Genomic DNA, 20,031 nt, shown 5'->3' on the forward strand with positions numbered 1-20,031 from the left:
CCCTAAAGTCTGTCACTATCGCACACTCACTTGACCCGTGCCCTAACCCTGACTCACTTAACCCGCCCCTAACCCTAACATCCACACAATCGCACACTTACCTGAACCCGACCCGTAACTTTCCATCACAGTGCTGAAAATAGCAAAGCCACAGAACTGGTCAACCGAATTCTTTCCCTAGGAAAAAATTTGGTGTTCAGCAGCTTCGCTATTTTTAGCATTCGCTGAATAGGGGTCGATATTAGAACATTCGAAGTTTTAAAACTAGACCCGTTTCTTCAATGCTTTAATGTATTTGCCATAGTGGCATGAATGCAACTATTTTACTTATAGAAGTCTGCATGTTTTACATTAGTATCTGTATCACATATACCCATGTGTAGGGGTCACATGTATGAAAGGAAATGTAAATTTCCAGTATGCTTAACTCGTATCATGTATTACAAGTGACTACTACTAAAATAGCAGGCACATATGTGGTCTGTTACTAATGACTACAGAACTTTAAATCAACATAGTAAATCAACCTAGACTTATTTTTATCCATTTACCATTTGGATTTTGGCATATCTGATGTTGTTTTACCACACAGAATTATGGTTTAAAGATTTAATTCCATAATCAGATGTTAATCATAGAATGTACAACTCAGCTGGACCATGCTGCCATTTATGTCTTGTCAGTAACCACCCTTACCCCTTACCTCCTTTTTCAAGAAGCAATAGGTCAAGCATGCCAGGGGTGAATTTATGAATACCCATCCAACTGTCTAATTCCTTCTTATAGAAGGTAGTGAGTCATTTAGCCTGATCTGGAGAGGCAGTTTGTTCCAAAGAAGGGGTAGTCATTCCATGACAAATCTGACTGTCCGCCATGATTTGTTTATTTGCTGAAGCAGGTTCAAATCTCTGATTTTAGTGTTCACTAGACTTCTTAATTTATGAAGAAATAAGAGATCTTGGACTACTGGATCCCTGATGGCCTTGAAGACAGGCACAAATCACTCTATGGAACCTGTAGGATACTAAATACAGGGATAAGGCCTCTAGACTCTCTTGGTAGTTCAGGTCCTTTAGGTGAGTGCTCTTTTTTGTCAGAAGCCTTTGGGATCTCTCCAACTACTAGATATATTTGGTAAGATACAATGCTCCAGTGGCATAGAGGGATAAAGCCCTGACTACAGCTCAGCCAACTTGGATTTGATTATCTGTTCAGGTGACCCACATTGCAAGGGTTGCATGGGTGTCCTTGTTAGTGATCCCTGGTGAAGGCTGGAGACACTGATGTAGGGGTGCAGCCCAAACAGGGGTATAGGGTGGGGACATAACTGAGGTGCACTGGATGTGGGAGAAAATTGTGCATGTTTACTTTGTATGCCTTCCCCTCAGGTGAAACCTTGCATGCTCACAGAAGCTGTGTGTGTGTGTGTGTGTGTGGGGGGGGGGAACAAATAGTTCAAAAGTGAAAAATTCCAATAGCAAATGATGATGGCAAGATCCCATCCCTGATGGCAAGAGGTTCCTCAACTGGCCACAGCTTTAAACTGAGTGTGCCGGGGGAGTTAAGGTGAAGATGGCAGACCACATGATGGACAGAGGCACAGGGGTAGAAGGCTGTAAGATGATGGATGGGGAGTGAAAAGCAAAAAAATATATATGTGTAGTTAGATACATTACAAAGGGGACATTGTATTTGATGACTAGCCTGATCAGTGCAGAATGCAAATAGTAAAGTATTCCCTTGGATCTAAAGGAACTACCCTTTGTGATCAACTGTGCCAGACAGAAGTATTTCCTGACCACTCTTGCAACATGGCGATCAAAGGAGAGGGAGCTATCTACCCATATATCCCAAGGTCTGTCACAGCATCTCATTTTGGAGTGGGGAGTTTTCTGTATTGTAAGCTGGTGGGAGGATTTGTTTAACAAATGCAATAATATTGCATCTTTTTGCATTTAGTTTTAGACCATTTTTAGAGTACCAGCTATTAACATGTATTAGTTTGCATTATTATTCTATTCAGAAGATGATTTGATTATAACACCCATTTTACAGTCATCTGCAAAACTGGTTAACCAGAATTCCCCATTTTTGATTTGGAGATCAGAGAAGTATATGCCAAATAGCAGAGGTTCTAGCACAGATCTCTGTGGGACCCCCACTGGCTAGCTTTTGCTCTCTGAAGGCACACCTGCCACCTTTGCAGTGTAGGTTCTGTCCCTTAGCCAATTAGCTAGCCATCTAACTACAGAGGAATCAATTTGGAGTGTATTTAGCTTGTTGATAATGCGTTCATGTGGTATGGCATCAGATGCCTTGGTAAGATCAAAATATCATGATCACTGTCCATTGCTTGTGTTATTCTATTATAAAATTCACCAAATTAATTAGACAAGACCAACCATTAACAAAGCCAAACTGCTGGAAGATCTACTTAATGCAGTAGTGACAGCATGAAAAATAATCATATGCTATGTGTAAAGAATATAGTGTAACATGTATTTTAATTTGTTTTTTCTTCCCTTTCAAGAGATGACTAGATGTTTTATTATTAAAAGCTGCATAAAATAATGACAACTTCAATAATATAATTATATACATGGAAAACCAGTTCAACTCAGAAAGCCATTTTATGGCACTAATAGCATTGCCTTGATGCAGATTAAATTTGGATTCTACTTTAGTTGGATGCAGTGATTCAACATGTCATTGTTCTTACATGACTGGAGTACTAGTGAGAACCAAAGTTGGTGAGCACACTTAAAACTCAGACTGCTACCAAAGATTTTTATTTAATCTCTATGGATTCTTTCTATTCTGAACATTTATGAACACTGCTAACCATGCCTGGAAATGGACTCCTGCATCTGGTAATAATAAATTATGTTAGAACTGCCCAACTATGACTTTGAGGGCAGCATGATAAAGCCCCTAGCTCGAGTCATACACTGCAGTCATGTATATCATCCCCATATAAGGCTTTAAGAGGTACATCCAAAAACTTATAACCTAGCTGCTGAAGAATATAAGGAACTAAATTATTGTCTACTCAGCAGTGTATTTCTGGTTTACTCTTCGTTAACTGTTGTGTCTACAATAGGACAACAGATTTAAAAACATGAAGAGAAACTTATTAATGGGATGTATTTTCCTAAGATGAACCAGAAAGGAAAACAATAACAGCATACAACTATTTTCTGAGCCATGTAGTACATCTAAAGAAATGGAGGATGACACTGGACTTTTTAAATCATAACTTGATGAGTCAGGGAATCTTTCTCATCAAAATAATATATTCTCCTGTGATCCACTTGAGTACATATAGGGCAAAGAAGGAGTGGACATTGTGAAGGCCCATTTTAAACAATGTTGAAATACAAGTCTGTGATAATACTCTAGGTTGTTAGTTAAATACAAAGTAGGCCCAGGAGGAAAAGCCAAAATGAATCTGTTGACCAACAGCCTTGTCAGCTTATAACGTAGTGCCTTAATTACCGGGACAGGGAGACCCCTTCATTTTGTTTGATCACACATCGCAACTCCTGTGATTGCTAGTCCCTGTATTTGGGTCATGTGGACTAACTTAATGCACTATATTCGCATCAAAAACTTTTTTTCTTGCAATGAATAATGAATAATGCCAAGAAACACACTGAAGAGAGAAGGAGAGGCTACTTATTGTCTTTAGAAAATTACATGAATTAACTACAAGCAAGGCTTGAACCACCTCCATACAATTTGTTTATTCATTCCATCAAACAAAGTAAGTCTTCCTCATCCACTCCTAACCAGCAGTGATGGGAGTAATATATTACAATATGTAATATATTACTGTAATATATTACAGTTTCTAGTAACTAGTAATATAACTAGTTACTTTTTCAAAATAGTAACTAGTAACTAGTAATAGTAATTTATTACTTTTAATAATAGTAATAGTAATAGTAATATATTACTTTTTTTCTTGCAATGAATAATGAATAATGACAAGAAACACACTGAAGAGAGAAGGAGAGGCTACTTAATATCTTTAGGAAATTACATGAATTAACTACAAGCAAGGCTTGAACCTCCTCCATACAATTTGCTTATTCATTCCATCAAACAAAGTAAGTCCTCCTCATCCACTCCTAACCAGCAGTGATGGGAGTAATATATTACAATATGTAATATATTACTGTAATATATTACAGTTTCTAGTAACTAGTAATATAACTAGTTACTTTTTCAAAATAGTAACTAGTAATAGTAATATATTACTTTTTTTAGTAACTAGTAACTTAAATGTGCGTTACTTTTAAGTTACTTTTGCTTAAACCAGTAGATGTCCTTATATTCAACATTGCAGTATTCTTTACATATAGGTTGTCTTCTGTCCTATGACCCAATGTCCGACCAGTATACAAAAGCTTCCAGCCACTGTCAGTACATGGGATGCCAGATGTATGGTCTGGCAACATCTGTCATAAAAGGAACATCCACACGTACCATCCTCAGAACTTTCCTGCCACCATTCAGAAGGTTGACTCCTACGTACGGTCTGCAGTTGGATTCCATGTGTTGCTGCTAGCTTCAGCTTCAGATAAGTGCTCCGTTGGGGATTTGCTTTTATGCTACTGCCATTTGTTATTGTTCATGTCATCCAAGAGGGGCAAGTATGGGTGTGGAAGGCAGAGTCCGCATAAAGATAGCCATGACCTTTGCCTTTTCTGTTTAGGGCCTAGTCATGACTACCGTTCCTGTTCTATTTGTCAGGCTTTTGTGCCTAAGACATTGCATAGCCGACTTTAGGCTCTAAATCTTTACTAAGAAAATCAGCGGTTAAAACATCTAGCTAAAGACATTATGGAGAGTTCTGGGGGTCCTTCAGCTGAGCTGAGTTTGAAGAGGAAGATGAGGAAACAAAGGCCTGAAACATCTTCAGCTGCACCTTTACCTCCAATGTGTCCCTTGAGGTCAGTGAGGAACCAGTGGTATGGTCAGAGGTCAGGTCTGCTTCTGCAGTGAGTACCACTTTTGAAGCTATCAAGGGATTGGTTCCAAGCATTTCCAAGGCTTTGCAGATTTCTGTTTCGGATGACAACGGGGAATTGTGGATTGTTGGGCTTGAGGACTCCGGGGATGTTCCTGTCGTTCTGGCTAGGGATCCATCTTTGTCTATCTCAAATGTTAGGCCTACATCCATCTCCTCTGCTTTGTCTACTCAATTGGAAAGACATGTCAAAAAGAAACAAAAAACTAAGCATTTCAGTATTCATTCTGCTTCACACTCTGACGGGGATGTATTTTCTCAGGGTTTTATTAAGGCTTTGATGGCCTTGAAGCCATCTACCTCTCTCCCTCTACCTTTCACTTCCTCCCCTGTTCTACAGTCTGCTGGATCCCAGATTCTTCTCTCTGGCTCAGAGGACTCTTCATCTGATGATGATGATGATTCCCTGGCATATTCCACCTAAATTACCTCTCCTATGGAATATGCCTCACCTGATGAGGAATCAAATGGATGGGACTCTCCAGTTGAAGAGACTTCTTTTGGAGAAACTACTAAGAAAACAAGAAAATTCTTTAAGTGGGATTGTTCCCAGATTTCTGAGGAACAAAAAAGATATTATGATCTTTTGCAAATGGAGGTCCCTTCTCTTTCTGCAGTGTCTCCAGTCCCTCCAGCTTTCTTGGATGCCTTCGCCTCTTCTAAGACTCCAGATTCTCAGGCTCCTGCTCCCAAGGACCAGACAGATTTTATAAAGTTCCAGATGAATGCAAGTTTCTTTATAAGTGTCCTTCGGTGGACCCTGCGGAAGTCTCCATTGTCTCTGATGAGTCTTATCATCTATCTCCTTCTGCCAAACTTTTACCATCTGATAAGGAAAGTAAGATTCTTGACAGATTGGGTAGGAAGTTCTATACCTGATTCACTTTAGCTATCAGAGCTAGCAATTACCAAACTCACATGTCTAGGTATTTTTGGCCTTACTTTCTCAGGCCTTCTAAGCTCTGACTCGGTTACCAGAATCTGAGGTTAAAACTCAGGTTCTATCGCTTTTGACTGCTTCCTCACAGGTTGCCAGACATTCCATTAAGTGCAGCTATGATGCTGTTGAGGCATCTTCCAGAGCTGCTGCTTCTGCCTCTGTGCTTAGGAGACATTCTTGGCTCAGACTACAAGCTATTCCTGAGGATATTAAGACAAACTTACTTGATACCCCTTTGGACAAATCTGCACTTTTTGGTGCTGCAGCTGTGACTTATTTAAGACTCTACAAGAAAAAGGGAAGGAGCTCCAAGATTTGAAACACTTACTTGTTCCACCTGTACCCAAATTTCACAGGAACTTCCCTGCCAAAACTTCCTTTGTTAGGAGACCTGCTCCTTCCTCTTCTGCATCTACCCCTGCTTCTAGGTCTAAAAAGTCAGTTAGGAGACCTCCATTATCAAAATCTTCTGCCTCAGCTCCTCCAGCATACCAACTCTTTCAGGCCCGGCCTAGCTCTCTGTGACAACCACCATCCTTTTCCAAGTCATACTCTTCTGTCTCTTTGCCTCTCCCTTTCTTTTCCAGTTTGGGAAAGCATCACTCTAGACTACTGGGTCCTATGTCATTCCTAAAGGATATTTCATGACTTGGAAGACTCGCCCACCTTTCATGGGAGTTCCACAGTGCCCCTCCAGTTAGCTGGAGTTGTTCTTACAGCTCCTATCACAACTTCTTTTACAAAGCACCATCCAGAATATTCCTCTGGATCAGAGAGGCAGAGGTTTCTATTCCAGAATGTTTCTGGTCCCAAGAAAGGATGATCCTTGGAGACCAATTCTAGACCTCTCACACTAAAATACCTTTTTAGAGGTGCCATCTTTCTGCATACTGTCCCTTCAGACACTCTTTCCCCTGATTTCTCCCCATTTATTCATGGTGTTCTTGGACCTCAAAGATGCTTATCTACACATTCCTATTCATTCTCTTTGTAGGAGATTTTTACATTTCTCGGTGGGTCTTTGCAATTTCAGTTCTCTGCCTTGCCCTTTGGTCTCTCCACTGCTCCAAGAGTATTCACAAAGTGCTTGGCCCATCATTGCCTTCTTGAGGATCCAGGGTATTCAAGTTTCTCCCTATCTGGACAACCTCCTCTTTCTTGATTTCAATTCAGAACTGTTGTCTCAAAACTTTCAACAGGCCATTCATCTCCTTCAAAGCCTGGGATTCACTATACACTTCAAAAAGTCCACTCTGACCCCATCAAAGGATCACATTTTTCTGGGGTACAGGTTCAAAACAGATGTGATGATGGTTTTCTTCCCAAAAGACAAGGTTCATACTCTGACTGCCTTCATGGAAAGCCTGCTGTCTCTTCCTTTCATCAGGCAGGGAGTTCCTAAGACTCCTGAGATTCATGGCTTTGATGATTCCCATGTTGCCCTTTACAAAGCTTCACATGAGGAAATGTCAGTGGTACCTGAAGACAGTCTGGTCTCAACATGCACAACCTCTAGAGTTTCTCATTGCTCTTCTTCCCTGCCTGAAAACAGAGCTCCTCTGGTGTATTCAGCAACTATCTTTGAATCCTGGCCTTCCTCTTCTCTTGCCCCAACCTTCTCCACAGGTTTTTACAGATGCTTCAGACACAGGCAGGAGGGAAGTGAAGTGTGCATTGAAGAAGGTTCAGGGTCTCTGGTCTCCATCTTAAAAGAGAGAACACATCAACATCAGAGAAATGAGGGCTCTGATCCTAGCCTTGCAGATTTTTCATCCTCTCTTTCTGCCAGGTCCTCTGAAAGTTTTAACAGTACATAAACAAACAGGGGGGGAACCAAGTCTTACCTTCTTTGCAGGTGAGGTCTCAGGACATGGAAACTAGCAATTCAGTACAAGGTTACCCTTCATGCTGTCTATTTATCCATAGCCCAGAACACTATGGTGGACATGTTAAGCAGATCCATGTCACACTCCCACAAATGGATGCTTCACAGGGATGTGTTCCTGGATCTGGTTCACTTGTGGGGTACTCCACAGCTGGACCTATTTGCCTCCCCTCAAAAAAGACATCTTCCTCTATTTTGTGCCAGAGTCAAACATCATCTGGCTTGAAGGCTGGACACCCTTTCCTTCTCATGGAAGGGGATGTTTTTGCATGCACCCCACCTTCCCTATCACTCAGAAAGTCTTGCTGAAAGTTCAGCAGGACAAGCCAAAAATCTTGTTGGTGACCTTTTGGCCAAGACAGCATTGGTTCCCTCTTCTTCTACAATTAGCCAGGGGCCATCACTACAGGTTGCCTCACCAGTTGTACCTGCTTATACAAGACAAGGGATCCTTGCTTCATCCACATCTCTCAGCATTGCAAATGACCATGTGGGTGATCAACTTTTGATCCCTTTTAAGCACCTTTTCTCACAGGATGTACTCTGACTTTTGCCGGAGGCCAGGAAACCCAGTACTGGGAAATCTTACACCACCAAATGGAAAATATTTTCTATCTGGTGCCTTTCAGGAAGTCTAGATCCACTTTTTATGGACATACCGACAGTACTTTCTTACTTGTGTGAACTGCATAGCAGTGGCTTGTAATTTTCTTCAGTGAAACTCCACTGTTCTGATCTTTCTGCTTGTCTGCTATTATCACATTCTTTTGCTTCCAGATTGGAGGTAAAACTTTTCCTTAAAGGTGTCCTACATATTAAGCCTCACAGAAAACCAGTACCACCATCTTGGGATCTTAATTATGTCCTAGAGAAGCTAATTGTGGCCCTTTTTCAGCCTGCAGCTTCTGCTTCTCTAAAGGTTTGCACTTGGAACACTGTGCTTCTGGTAGCTTTGATCTCAGCTAGGAGAGTTTCTGAGATTCAGGCTTTGATGGCATCTCGGCTTTCCTGATTTTTCACAAGGACAGAGTCTCTTTGCACACCAACCCTTCCTTTATGCCTAAAGTAGTAAACGAGAGGTTTCTTAACCAGTCGATCCAATTGCCAAACTTTTTCCCTTCTCCTCAGTCCTCCACTGAAAAGATTCTACATTCTTTGGATGTTCATAGGCAACTTTGATTTTATTTAGACAAGACTATAGTTATCAGAAAATTTGATCAGCTTTTTGTGTCTTTTCATCCCAGTGCTCTGGGTTTACCTGTTTCTACACAAACAATTTTCGCTTGTATTTCTAAGACTATTGAGTTTTGTTATTTCTTTCATGGTAAGTTTCTGGCTGCTCCTGTTAGAGCCCACTCAACTAGATCTTTTCTTCTTCAGAAGCTTTCTTTAAAGGCCTGGATACTAACTCTATTCTGGAGGCTACTACTTGGTCTTCTGTGCATATCTTTACCAAGCACCACAAGTTGGGCACTATTTCTAGGTCTAGGGCAGAGTTTGCTCAAGCAATTCTCCATGGCTTTTTGGAAGATTCTTCAAAGCATTTTTCCTCTGCTCCTTCCTCCTCCCAAGGTTCCTACTAAGCTTTGGTACTCTCCCGTATGTAAAGACTAGTGGAACATTGAATAGAAGGACATAGAATAGTTGTGTTATATCTTACTATAACCATAGATGGCCTTCTCTTCTATGTAGTAGTATTCTGTCCCTCCCGCCTTCCCCCTGCATCTTGTCCCTTCCTTGGATGACTTATTTGTTTCCTTAGGACTAATGTTCCTCATGGAGCCTTCTTGCTCTGAGAATGGTACATGCAGATGTCCCTTTTATGGCTGATATTGTCAGACTATACATGTGATGTCCCATGTACTAGCAGTGGCTAGAAGCTTTCATATACTGGCCGGATGTCAGGTGATAGGGCGGAAGACAACTCAAGACAAAAGGTAAAACCAACAACTAAACCTTAAAAAACACACTCTACCAGGCAGAAACAAACTGGTAAAATGGCACGGACTGTTTATTGACGTAAGCGCTTTCGGCTGCAATAGTACACAGCCTTCATCAGACAAATGGTATTTTGTCTGATGAAGGCTGTGTACTATTGCAGCCGAAAGCGCTTACGTCAATAAACTGTCCGTGCCATTTTACCAGTTTGATTCCGCCTGGTAGAGTGTGTTTTGGAAGACAACTCATATGTAAAGAATACTGAAACATAGAACACAAGGACATGTATAGTTATGATAAGATATAACATGACTATTCTTTCTCAATGTGGGTGATATCACTCCCTAAAGAGTGATAGAAAACTTCTGAGGGCCCTATATAGTATGGATAGTAATCAATAGCAATCAAGTGTTAGGAGGTAATAGAGACTTTGAAGGCAGAATTTGGACAAAAAAAATTACAGCATAATCTTGGCACAACACATAGCACGTGGCATTCATAATAGATTATTAGAATTATTCTGGAGCAAAATTTACTTCATTTTTTTAGCACTGCAAGGAGGTGAAAGCTAATGACAACCATACTCCGGCCCTGCCCTGGTAGTGTGGGACTCTCACCCACTAAAATACTCCCAAACACTGGGACAATTCTAGCATGCTAGAGATCATATCCATACCTTGCCGTATAATAAACAGCATTGGTTCTCCATGTGATGCCCGCACACTGGCCCAGTAATCAAGGAGCCTTAACCCTCAACACTAGCACCAGTGAGGGGCATGTACATTGGGAAGGAAAACAAGTACACACACAGTAAAGTGCAATTTCCCTTAAGAGCACACATAGATCACAGTCAATCTGGGTCTGGTTTCTCCCTTTCTCTCCAGATCCTCAATAAGACTCCTCACTGGCACAGCTATAGGGTATAGATCTCAGCCTAGTGGTCAAGCCAAAACCTCCAGCACCCTCTCTGTCCAGCCAGTGCTTTGTGTCCCTGCCCTAGTAGTTGACACACACACACACTTTAAGATTTGATTTATATAAACACACAGACACTCCTGGGGAAGGCTGGCACAGATTCTCCAGCTGTACCTCCTTTCTGCCCAGACTATAAGGTAGTAATCACTGCCACCAACCACTAATATCAGCTACTATAAGGCCCTTCCAAAGGGTGACCAATTTCACTGTGTAATATTGCTGTTATCCAAATAGTGTGACTGAGCAGCAAGACTATTGGAGTGGCTTAGACAGTATCACCAAATACATGCAATGTACGCTAAGAGCTCAAATTATCTCTACACAAAACAGCCACAGTTGAAATGTTTAAAAATATTTAATAAATAATAAAAACACAAGACAATACTTATTACTTCAACATAATGACATTACAGAGTTCAGAAACCACAAGAAACTTTTAAAACAATATTGTAGGATAGTCTACCTTAAATATAGAAGACAGCTAGGCTAATCTGGCTATATTTCTATCTAACTCTAAGAGAAATACTACGTTCTAAATAACTACTTACATATAAAGCAAAGCAAGTCCCTGGTGAGTTGTTGTCAGCTGTAGATAAAATCCTAAATGCTCAAATCTTTCTCTATGAGATAGTCTTAAATTGATATCACCCAGTACTGCTGAGTCATTTCACATTACATAATTTTTAACACCTCTGCTGGAGTTTCCCAGGCTCACAGAAATCAAAATTTTACATTTGTTTGTAATCTTGCACTGGCCAGTAAACCACAGCAATAAAGGACACTTTACATAAAAAAACCTAATAACTCTTGTCCTAAGACAATAGGAAGAATTTCTTAGTCCAGCCATCCTGTCTCTGAGCTTGAGATCAAACAGTCACAAAATGCTTCACTTATCAGCTTTGTTCCAGCAGGGTGCACTGTGGTTACATTTTTAAGCTCAGAACATATAACATGGTTTTCTTGCATTTAGTTTTCTTACATTTGTAAAACACGCCTGTGGATTATATTAATATTTACAATGGCATATAATTATCTACAAAATTCTATCTAGCTAGGCTGGCAGCCATCACACTCCATACCACTATCAATTGGAACCAAACTCACCACTCATCAGTTTAACACCTGATGCTCCAACCCACTGCACCAAGCAGGACTCTTTGGGTGGATCTATGATCAACCAACTTTTGTCTTGACAATTATTTTGTTATGTTCTGTTTAAAGTTCTTTTCAGGTTTTGATTTTTAATAGTTGAAAATAGGCAAAATGTGATAGGTTTTTATAGTTCTTGTGCTGCTGGCTGTGTATGGTTTAGTTTAATTATTATTTACAACTCTCTAGCTATGACAACTAGCCTTCTTCTTCTCCTTTTGGCTGTGTCCATTAGGGGTCACCATGGTGGATCATCAGTCTGCAGAACAATGGGCAGTAGAGTTTTAATGTGTCAAGTTGCCAGCCCAGCACCCAACTCTCCCCAGGAGGCACATGCACGCATGCACTCACACTTACGGCCAACTCAGAATGTCCAATGCATCTGCAGCATGTCTTGGGAATGTGGGAGGAAACCGGAGCACCTGGGGGAAACCCATATGAACACAGGGAGGACACGCAGAGTCCACACAGAAGGCACTCCAGCCAAGAATTGAACCAGAGAACTTCTTGCTGTGAGGTGACAATGCTAAACACTGCACCACTGTGCCGCCCAGCTATAAAGACTAATCTGCTGGAGTTTTTCAACTGTTAAATGCTATTCATCATCATTGTAACATTGTGTATACAACTTTAATACAATTATATGTATGTGCTTACTTCTGTGAGTAAATCTCAGTATTAAATTGATAAACTATACTTATGTAAAAGCAACATGCTACTTTAGTTAGTAACTAGTCATCTTCATCTGGCTTTTCCCAGTTAGGGGTCACCACAGTGGAACAACGGTCCACAGAACAATTGGCAGTGGAGTTTTATGGTGTTGAGTTGCCAGCCCGGTGCCCAACCTTCCACAGAAGGCACATGCACACACTCATAACTAGGGCCAATTTACAGTGTCCAATCCAACTACAGCATGTCGAATGGGGGAGGAAACTGGAGCACTCAGAAGAAACCCACACAACCACAGGGAGGACATACAGACTCCACACAGAAGGCACCCTTGCCAAGAATTGAACCAGAGAACCTCTTTCTGTGAGGCAGCAATGCTAACTGCTGCAACACCGCAGCCACCCTTTAGTTAGTAACTAGTAATAGTAATATATTACTTTTTTAGTAACTAGTAATAGTAATATATTACTTTTTTTAGAAAAGTAATAAGTAATAGTAGTATATTATTTTCACTGAAAAGTAACTAGTAATAGTAACTTATTACTTTTGTAAGTAGCTAGCACAACACTGCTAACCAGTCACAGGGATACAAAAGGTTTCATTTATATTCATAGATGCCTACTGATCTTCATCAATGAACAGTCCACTTTCAGTTTCTGTCTTCACTAGTGTAACTCATAAACAAAGTTTTCTGCACTAATAAAACAATATTCCAAACCACAGAATTTAAGTGATGCATCTGAGATGGCCAGTCTAGAAAAAACTCTACACAGGACATATTTTGGGTATGGACCCTTTGTAGCACACAGAGGAATATTCAAACAATATCCAAGTGCTGAAAAACAGCACATAAAGTAATGACAGATCACAGATGAAAAGTCTTTAGCTAAGACCATGTGTTGTGTAATTTTGATAAACAATGTGAAACTCTCCCCTTAAAAAATGTGCCTTCTTCAACTTAATATCACAACACACTAAACTTAACAATGACTCATAAGGAATTAGTTTCATGTAAATGTAGTGTTCTAATTATATCAGTTCCTTATGATTCGTTGTTAAGTATAGTATGTTGTGACAGTAACTTGTGTTAGTGTTTCTTTGTTTAATGATAACTTGATACAGTACAGGAAATCCTGCTGTCTGCGTCATAAGCTGTTGACTGTTAGCCAAAGGAAGCTACTGCTGCTAGAGTTTTACATTACAGTATGAACATTCCTTCCTAACTACTAACTATGGCACTCCTTCATTTCATCCTTATACAATATATTAATTTAAAAGTATTTCTTGTAGCAGTACAACAACACTGTGTTTTCTGTGCTGCAGATTTATAGGACTGTTTATTAGCAACTTTTCCTAGTCTTATCAAAATAACATTTCCTAATCAGCTTTTACCCAGTCAGCCAGTGGTATCAACATTGTTTTTACATATTGTAGGATGCCCCAGGCTATTTTAACAGTTCCTGAACATAGCCCTACACATATATATATAATCATTCAGCAGATTTAAACAGTAAGTACAAGTTAATCAGTGTAGTGGAGCCTCTTGGTTCCTTAACTTCCTAAACAGTACATAAATAGAAAAACTGTGCTCTGGATCTTTGTCAAAAGGGGAGTATCAGGAAATACAGTATCAGGGAGATCAAAGTTTTATTTCTTAAGTGTGTACTTTGTTCAAATCAGAGTAATTGACTTAGCAAATGCAGTCATTTGTTATTTGTTTAAACATGTACTGTGTTCTAACTAGTGTAATTATTTCAGCAACTATTTTTTTAAATGATCATTAACATTCTTGCTTATTGTTTAGTGCATACTGGTACTTTGAGCCATACAGGCACTCATAGCTGCTTCTCCTAGTAGAGGTAATTATGTTTTTTTATGGAATTCACTTGTTGTTTGTCTTTTCGGCTTTTCCCGGTTAGGGGTCGCCACAGCGGAACTCCGGTCTGCTAATGATTGGCAGTAGATTTTTATGGTGCCGAGTTGCCAGCCTGATGCCCAACCTTCAGCGAAGGCACGCCCATTCACTCATGTCTTTTGGATGCCACTCGACTGCGGCGAGGACATGCAGACTCCACACAGAAGGCACTCCAGCTGAGAATTGAACAGGAGAACCTCTTGCTGTGAGGCAACAATGCTACCGCTGTACCACTGCAGCTTCACTATAGGTGTTTATTCATGAGAGTGACACATTGAAGTAACATTAGACTGTCAAGATGAACCTGAAATATTCCTTAATACAATATAAACAATATAAATAGTGTACAATAGATCACATTTTAAAAGTGTTGTATAAGAAAAGACAATACCAGACAAACTAAGGTGATTTTTGATTGCATAAATGTGTACTATGTTCCAGTCAGTATAATTACTTTAAGTGAACACAGTTTTTATTGTGAGTTGTGTTGTGTTCTAATCAGTGCAATTATTTTATCAAAAACACTCATTTTGAGTTCATGTCCACATAGTTTAGTTAGCATATACATTTAACTTTGAGTGCTTTTGCAGGTAACATCGCTATATTGACTCTCATACCTACTTTTAGTTGTGAGTTTGGGACTTAGTATCCTTGGAATTCCTCAGTAGTGTGTCTTATTTTTTTCCACTTACAGGAACTTCTTTATGCAGCAAAGCAGTCTGGGTGCTCATTCGCTAGATTTAAAGATCACGTGCAAACTGGCAAAATCAAAGTAGCCTTTCTGTTCTCAAAATGTATTTCTTCACTAGTTGCTTACATTGGCTGTCTTTCTGCCATTTAAGTTTGCATTCTCATTTTTCTTTCTAAGGAAAATCTATTCCACAAAATGCCATCCATAACCAGAACAAGCTCTGCCCTCACTGATTATTCTGCATGGAGTTCTACTCCCTTGGTGACATCCTAACATTACACTGGGGTCAGTAGAGTCCATTATCTAGTCAGCAAGGGAAAAAAGGCATAGAGAGAGAAGACTTTTAGAATGGGAGCAGATTTACTTGTATTTTTGTTTAATTTTCAATTTTAAGGTTAGTTATATGTTGTTGGTTAATCCAGTCCTCAAACCTCATGTATTCTGTGTTTATTTTATATGGAAACTGAAGGCTGCTTCTGTTTCACTGACACACAAGTGCATCACGTGCAGCACAAAGTCCATAATTCTTAATTGTCTCTGATTTAGCTAACATCACTGAACCTTACCTTTCATCTACAATTTTTGCAGAGTGCCCCTGATTTTGCCTCATGTTTTTACCCTGTCCATCCCTCATAAAACTTTTGATTTTCTAGTAAATCACTAAGGATTGCAGTCAGACATTAGAGCTAGATATTACACTTTCATAGTTTATGGTTCATTATGCCCATGAAATGCATGCTAATCAAAGCCCGTTCCATTAATAAATATATATAATGCACTCAGCCTGTGTGAAACATTACCATGATATTTATTTGCTTACTGAAAAACAGAGGAAGGAGACTCTGCTTCCTAGTACAGGAAGGATCCAACTTTGCATCATCTCATAAAATCCTAGACAGGCCATGGAGTAAAGTGCCTGATGAGTTGCTTCATTTCAAGGGCAGCCAGTACCTCATGAAATACCAGACAGGCCATGTAGTAAAGTACCTGACATGATGAGAACCACAAAGCACCAATGAACAACTTCCAAGCAGAGTACTTTATTGGTTAAGCACTTTCATTCATAAGAACTTCATCAGAACCACAATCAATTTAAAAACACACCCATTTATACCCCTTCATGAAACATCACATGTTCGAATTCAACCAATACAATTTAAAATGCATGTCTAAAAACTTGTAACATTTTAAACTATTACATACCATAAAACTTCAATTTCAACAATGAACTTATGGAGCAAGAATCATTAAGTCCAGGGTGGCTATGGGCATTTAATGTCAACTGCCATTTTAGTTAATTTTTTTTCTAAATGTTCCTCTATAATCCACACCTGTCCATCCATCTTAATTGATTGTGGTTCTGATAAAGTTCTTATGAATGAAAGCACTTAACCAATAAAGTACTCTGCTTAGAAGTTGTTTGTTGGTTCTTTGTGGTTCTCAGTTTGTCTTTACCCAGTACCTGACATTATGCTTTATTTCAATAACTGACAGTATCACATCTGTTTGGTTAATTATTCTATGCAAGAGCCAGATCATGGTGAAATGGGGCCATAGGCAAGGTAATGGATTGGGGCACACACACACACACACACACACACACACACACACACACACACACACACACACACACACACACACACACACACACACACACACACACACACACACACACACACACACACACACACACACACACACACACACACACACACACACACACACACACACACACAAAAGCACACAGCGCCCCCCCCCCCCCTCACAGCCAGTCCAGGGGCTATGTCTCTCCAGTTACTGTAAACACTGCACACTATTTTCTTCTCTATTTCTGCAATGATTATAGATATTTGGATTTAATTTAAAACTTTTATTTGAAATTTTATAGCACAAGCACCAATGGCCATTTGCAAAACAAAACAATACAATCTCAAAATGAAAACAGACTTAGCATGATCACTAAACTTCTCTGCCCTTGAAATTCACATTCTTTGAAATGGCATTGTAACCCACATTAAAAAACATGCATCTGGCCAGTGACAGATTAAGTTTACATTTGAGCCGTTTTCAAATGATAGGCTCCTTAATCACATTTTTAGGATCATGTGTACATGCATGTGTTCTTTGATCGACCTTGATTGTATTAACTTATATTCCTTGTATAATACAGCACAACTTGTTAGAGTGCGTTTTAAATTTGTAGTTTTGAACATTTTTCCAATAAGCAATGAAACAAAATGTATGACTCAAAACTGACAAAACTGCCCATTTCAGAACATTTCAACCATAAAAGGCCACTCAAATTTTTGTCATTACAATCCACCAATATCAGTCAATACGCACAATCTCTACAGAAGTAAAAGGCATCTGAATAATTCCACATTAAAGAGATCTGTAACTAATGAACAGGTAGTTGCTGGCAAACAACTTTATATTTCAGTGTTTCATCTACAAATTCAGTGCCTGTTGCCCTTGAAGAATAAATTGCCTATGTTACATTAAAAAATGGTAAACTGGTACTATTGCGGTATGGAATAGATGGCAAACCAACAACAGGTTCATAGTTACTAGGCATCTCATCCAAAGGACACACTTACCACACCCTTAACAAAGCACAGTGACAGGAAAGCAATATGAACTAGATAATAACACAATATTAAAAACAAAACCCTAACAATCTAGGGTGATATACCCAAGCAAATTATATTCAGAGCAAAAAGTAGTATGTAAAATAAATAAATTAAGGCTATCAATAACTAAACAGAATTGATATTAAACCAAATGGATGGGTTTTGAAGGCCCTTTGAAAATTAAATAGCATGGGGGATTTCCTTATTCACTTGAAGACTAGGCTCTATAGTTGAGAGATCTGTTAAAAAGCCCAAAATCCAGTAGACTCTAGACAAACCCTTGAAACAATGTTCAAATTGGCATAATTTAAGTAAACACAATTTTATTTGTACTTTGTATTCTAATCAGTACAATTGTTATATCAAAAACTTTGATTGGTCATTAACATATTTATGTCATTTTGAGTTCATTTACAGATAATTTAGTTAGTATATGCACATATCTTTGAGCGCTTTTACAGGTGGTATAGCTACATTGGCCCCTGAAACCTATTTCAGCAGTGAGTCTGAGGGCCCAGATCATGTAGGACTAAATACATGAAGTAATTTAGCTGGGGATGATTGAGTTCACTGGCCAGGCCTTGAAGAAATCAACACATATACCATGTAGAGGTCATCAGAAGAAAGTCAGCACTTGATGCAAGAGATAATTTGAAGATGAAAACAAGAAATCTTTACACCTAACACCTAGTACCTGAAGTGTCAATCTATAATCAAAAGTCATATTAATATTCTTCATCTTCCTTACAAATGGCAACTTACTGCCATTGCATATAACAATATCAAAGATCATTAGATTCTCTCAAGGTGACAAGAATAGTCATGGTAACAGTCTTGGCCAGGTTAAGTCACAGGTGATTAGCAGTCATCTAGTTTTGGATACAGTCTTGGTCCTCACCTAAAGAATCTACATCAGATAGCATGTAATGAGAAAACAGAGATGAAACTAGTATCCTTAGCATAACAGTGGTATTGAAGCCCCTTTTCACTCTGATGAGCTATTCAAGCAGAAGCAATTGCATAGAAAACAATAAAGGGCCTAAAACACATCTCCAAGGAATTACAGATGTTAGCAGGATATACTGATGATGAGTTTACTCCTGAAACAATCCATTATGCGTGGTGTGTGTGTGTGTGTGTGTGTGTGTGTGTGTGTGTGTGTGTGTGTGTGTGTGTGTGTGTGTGTGTGTGTGTGTGTGTGTGTGTGTGTGTGTGTGTGTGTGTGTGTGTGTGTGTGTGTGTGTGTGTGTGTGTGTGTGTGTGTGTGTGTGTGTGTGTGTGTGTGTGTGTGTGTGTGTGTGTGTGTGTGTGTGTGTGTGTGTGTGTGTGTGTGTGTGTGTGTGTGTGTGTGTGCATGTGTGCTCTGTAATGTTGAAGATAAGCCATTTAAGGACAATGCATGTGGCTTTGCTGTAGGTTTTAAAGCCAAGACCAAGAAAATAAATATGTACATATTTCTTGAGGTTTTGTTGAGGACACTAAAGTTAAATGCCTGTGGTATCCATATGAAATTTTATTATTTCTATTTATACATATGGGCATGTTACATTTTGCTTTAACATTTAATTTTAATATTATTATTTTACTGTTCATTTGTTTTTATTTTGAAATTATATTTTGGTTTTATCTGATGATTATAATTCTGTTTTTATTCAAGGGACCCACAAAAGAAAAAGTGTAACCAGCTGCAGCATCAATCAAGTGTTCATCAAGAAAATTCTGGGTGGGGGCGTGGCTAGCATGGTCATGGTGTAGCAGCAGATTTCACAAGCTCCACTAAGGAAAATATATCTTCACTGGAAATGTGTTTCATATCAAGAAGAAGTGGATTTATTTTTGCAGAATTTGATATTATTCAACATTCTCTTTAGGAATATCTGCTTATAAATCAAAATTGGTTATAATTTCCAGTCAAAACCTTCATCTGAACAAATACTTCACTTCTGGGAGATTTTCAACATGAGTTATACTAAGGCAAACAACCAGGATTCCAGTATAAAAAAAGGAACTACAGACTTTAATAACAACTATTCAAGACCTCACAACTAAGATTGATATAATTGACTGTAAAATAGACAACTTTAAAGAAAAAACTACCAAGCATATGGATATGCTTCAAGAGGATTTAAAACAGCAAACAATTCAAATTATTAGTATTGAGGAATCATTAGCAGACTTTGATGGAAGATTGCTAGAAAATGAAAACA

The sequence above is a fragment of the Protopterus annectens genome, chromosome 3.part0 (assembly GCF_019279795.1).
Source record: "Protopterus annectens isolate FY-2018-M chromosome 3.part0, PAN1.0, whole genome shotgun sequence".
Classification (NCBI taxonomy): domain Eukaryota; kingdom Metazoa; phylum Chordata; order Ceratodontiformes; family Protopteridae; genus Protopterus; species Protopterus annectens.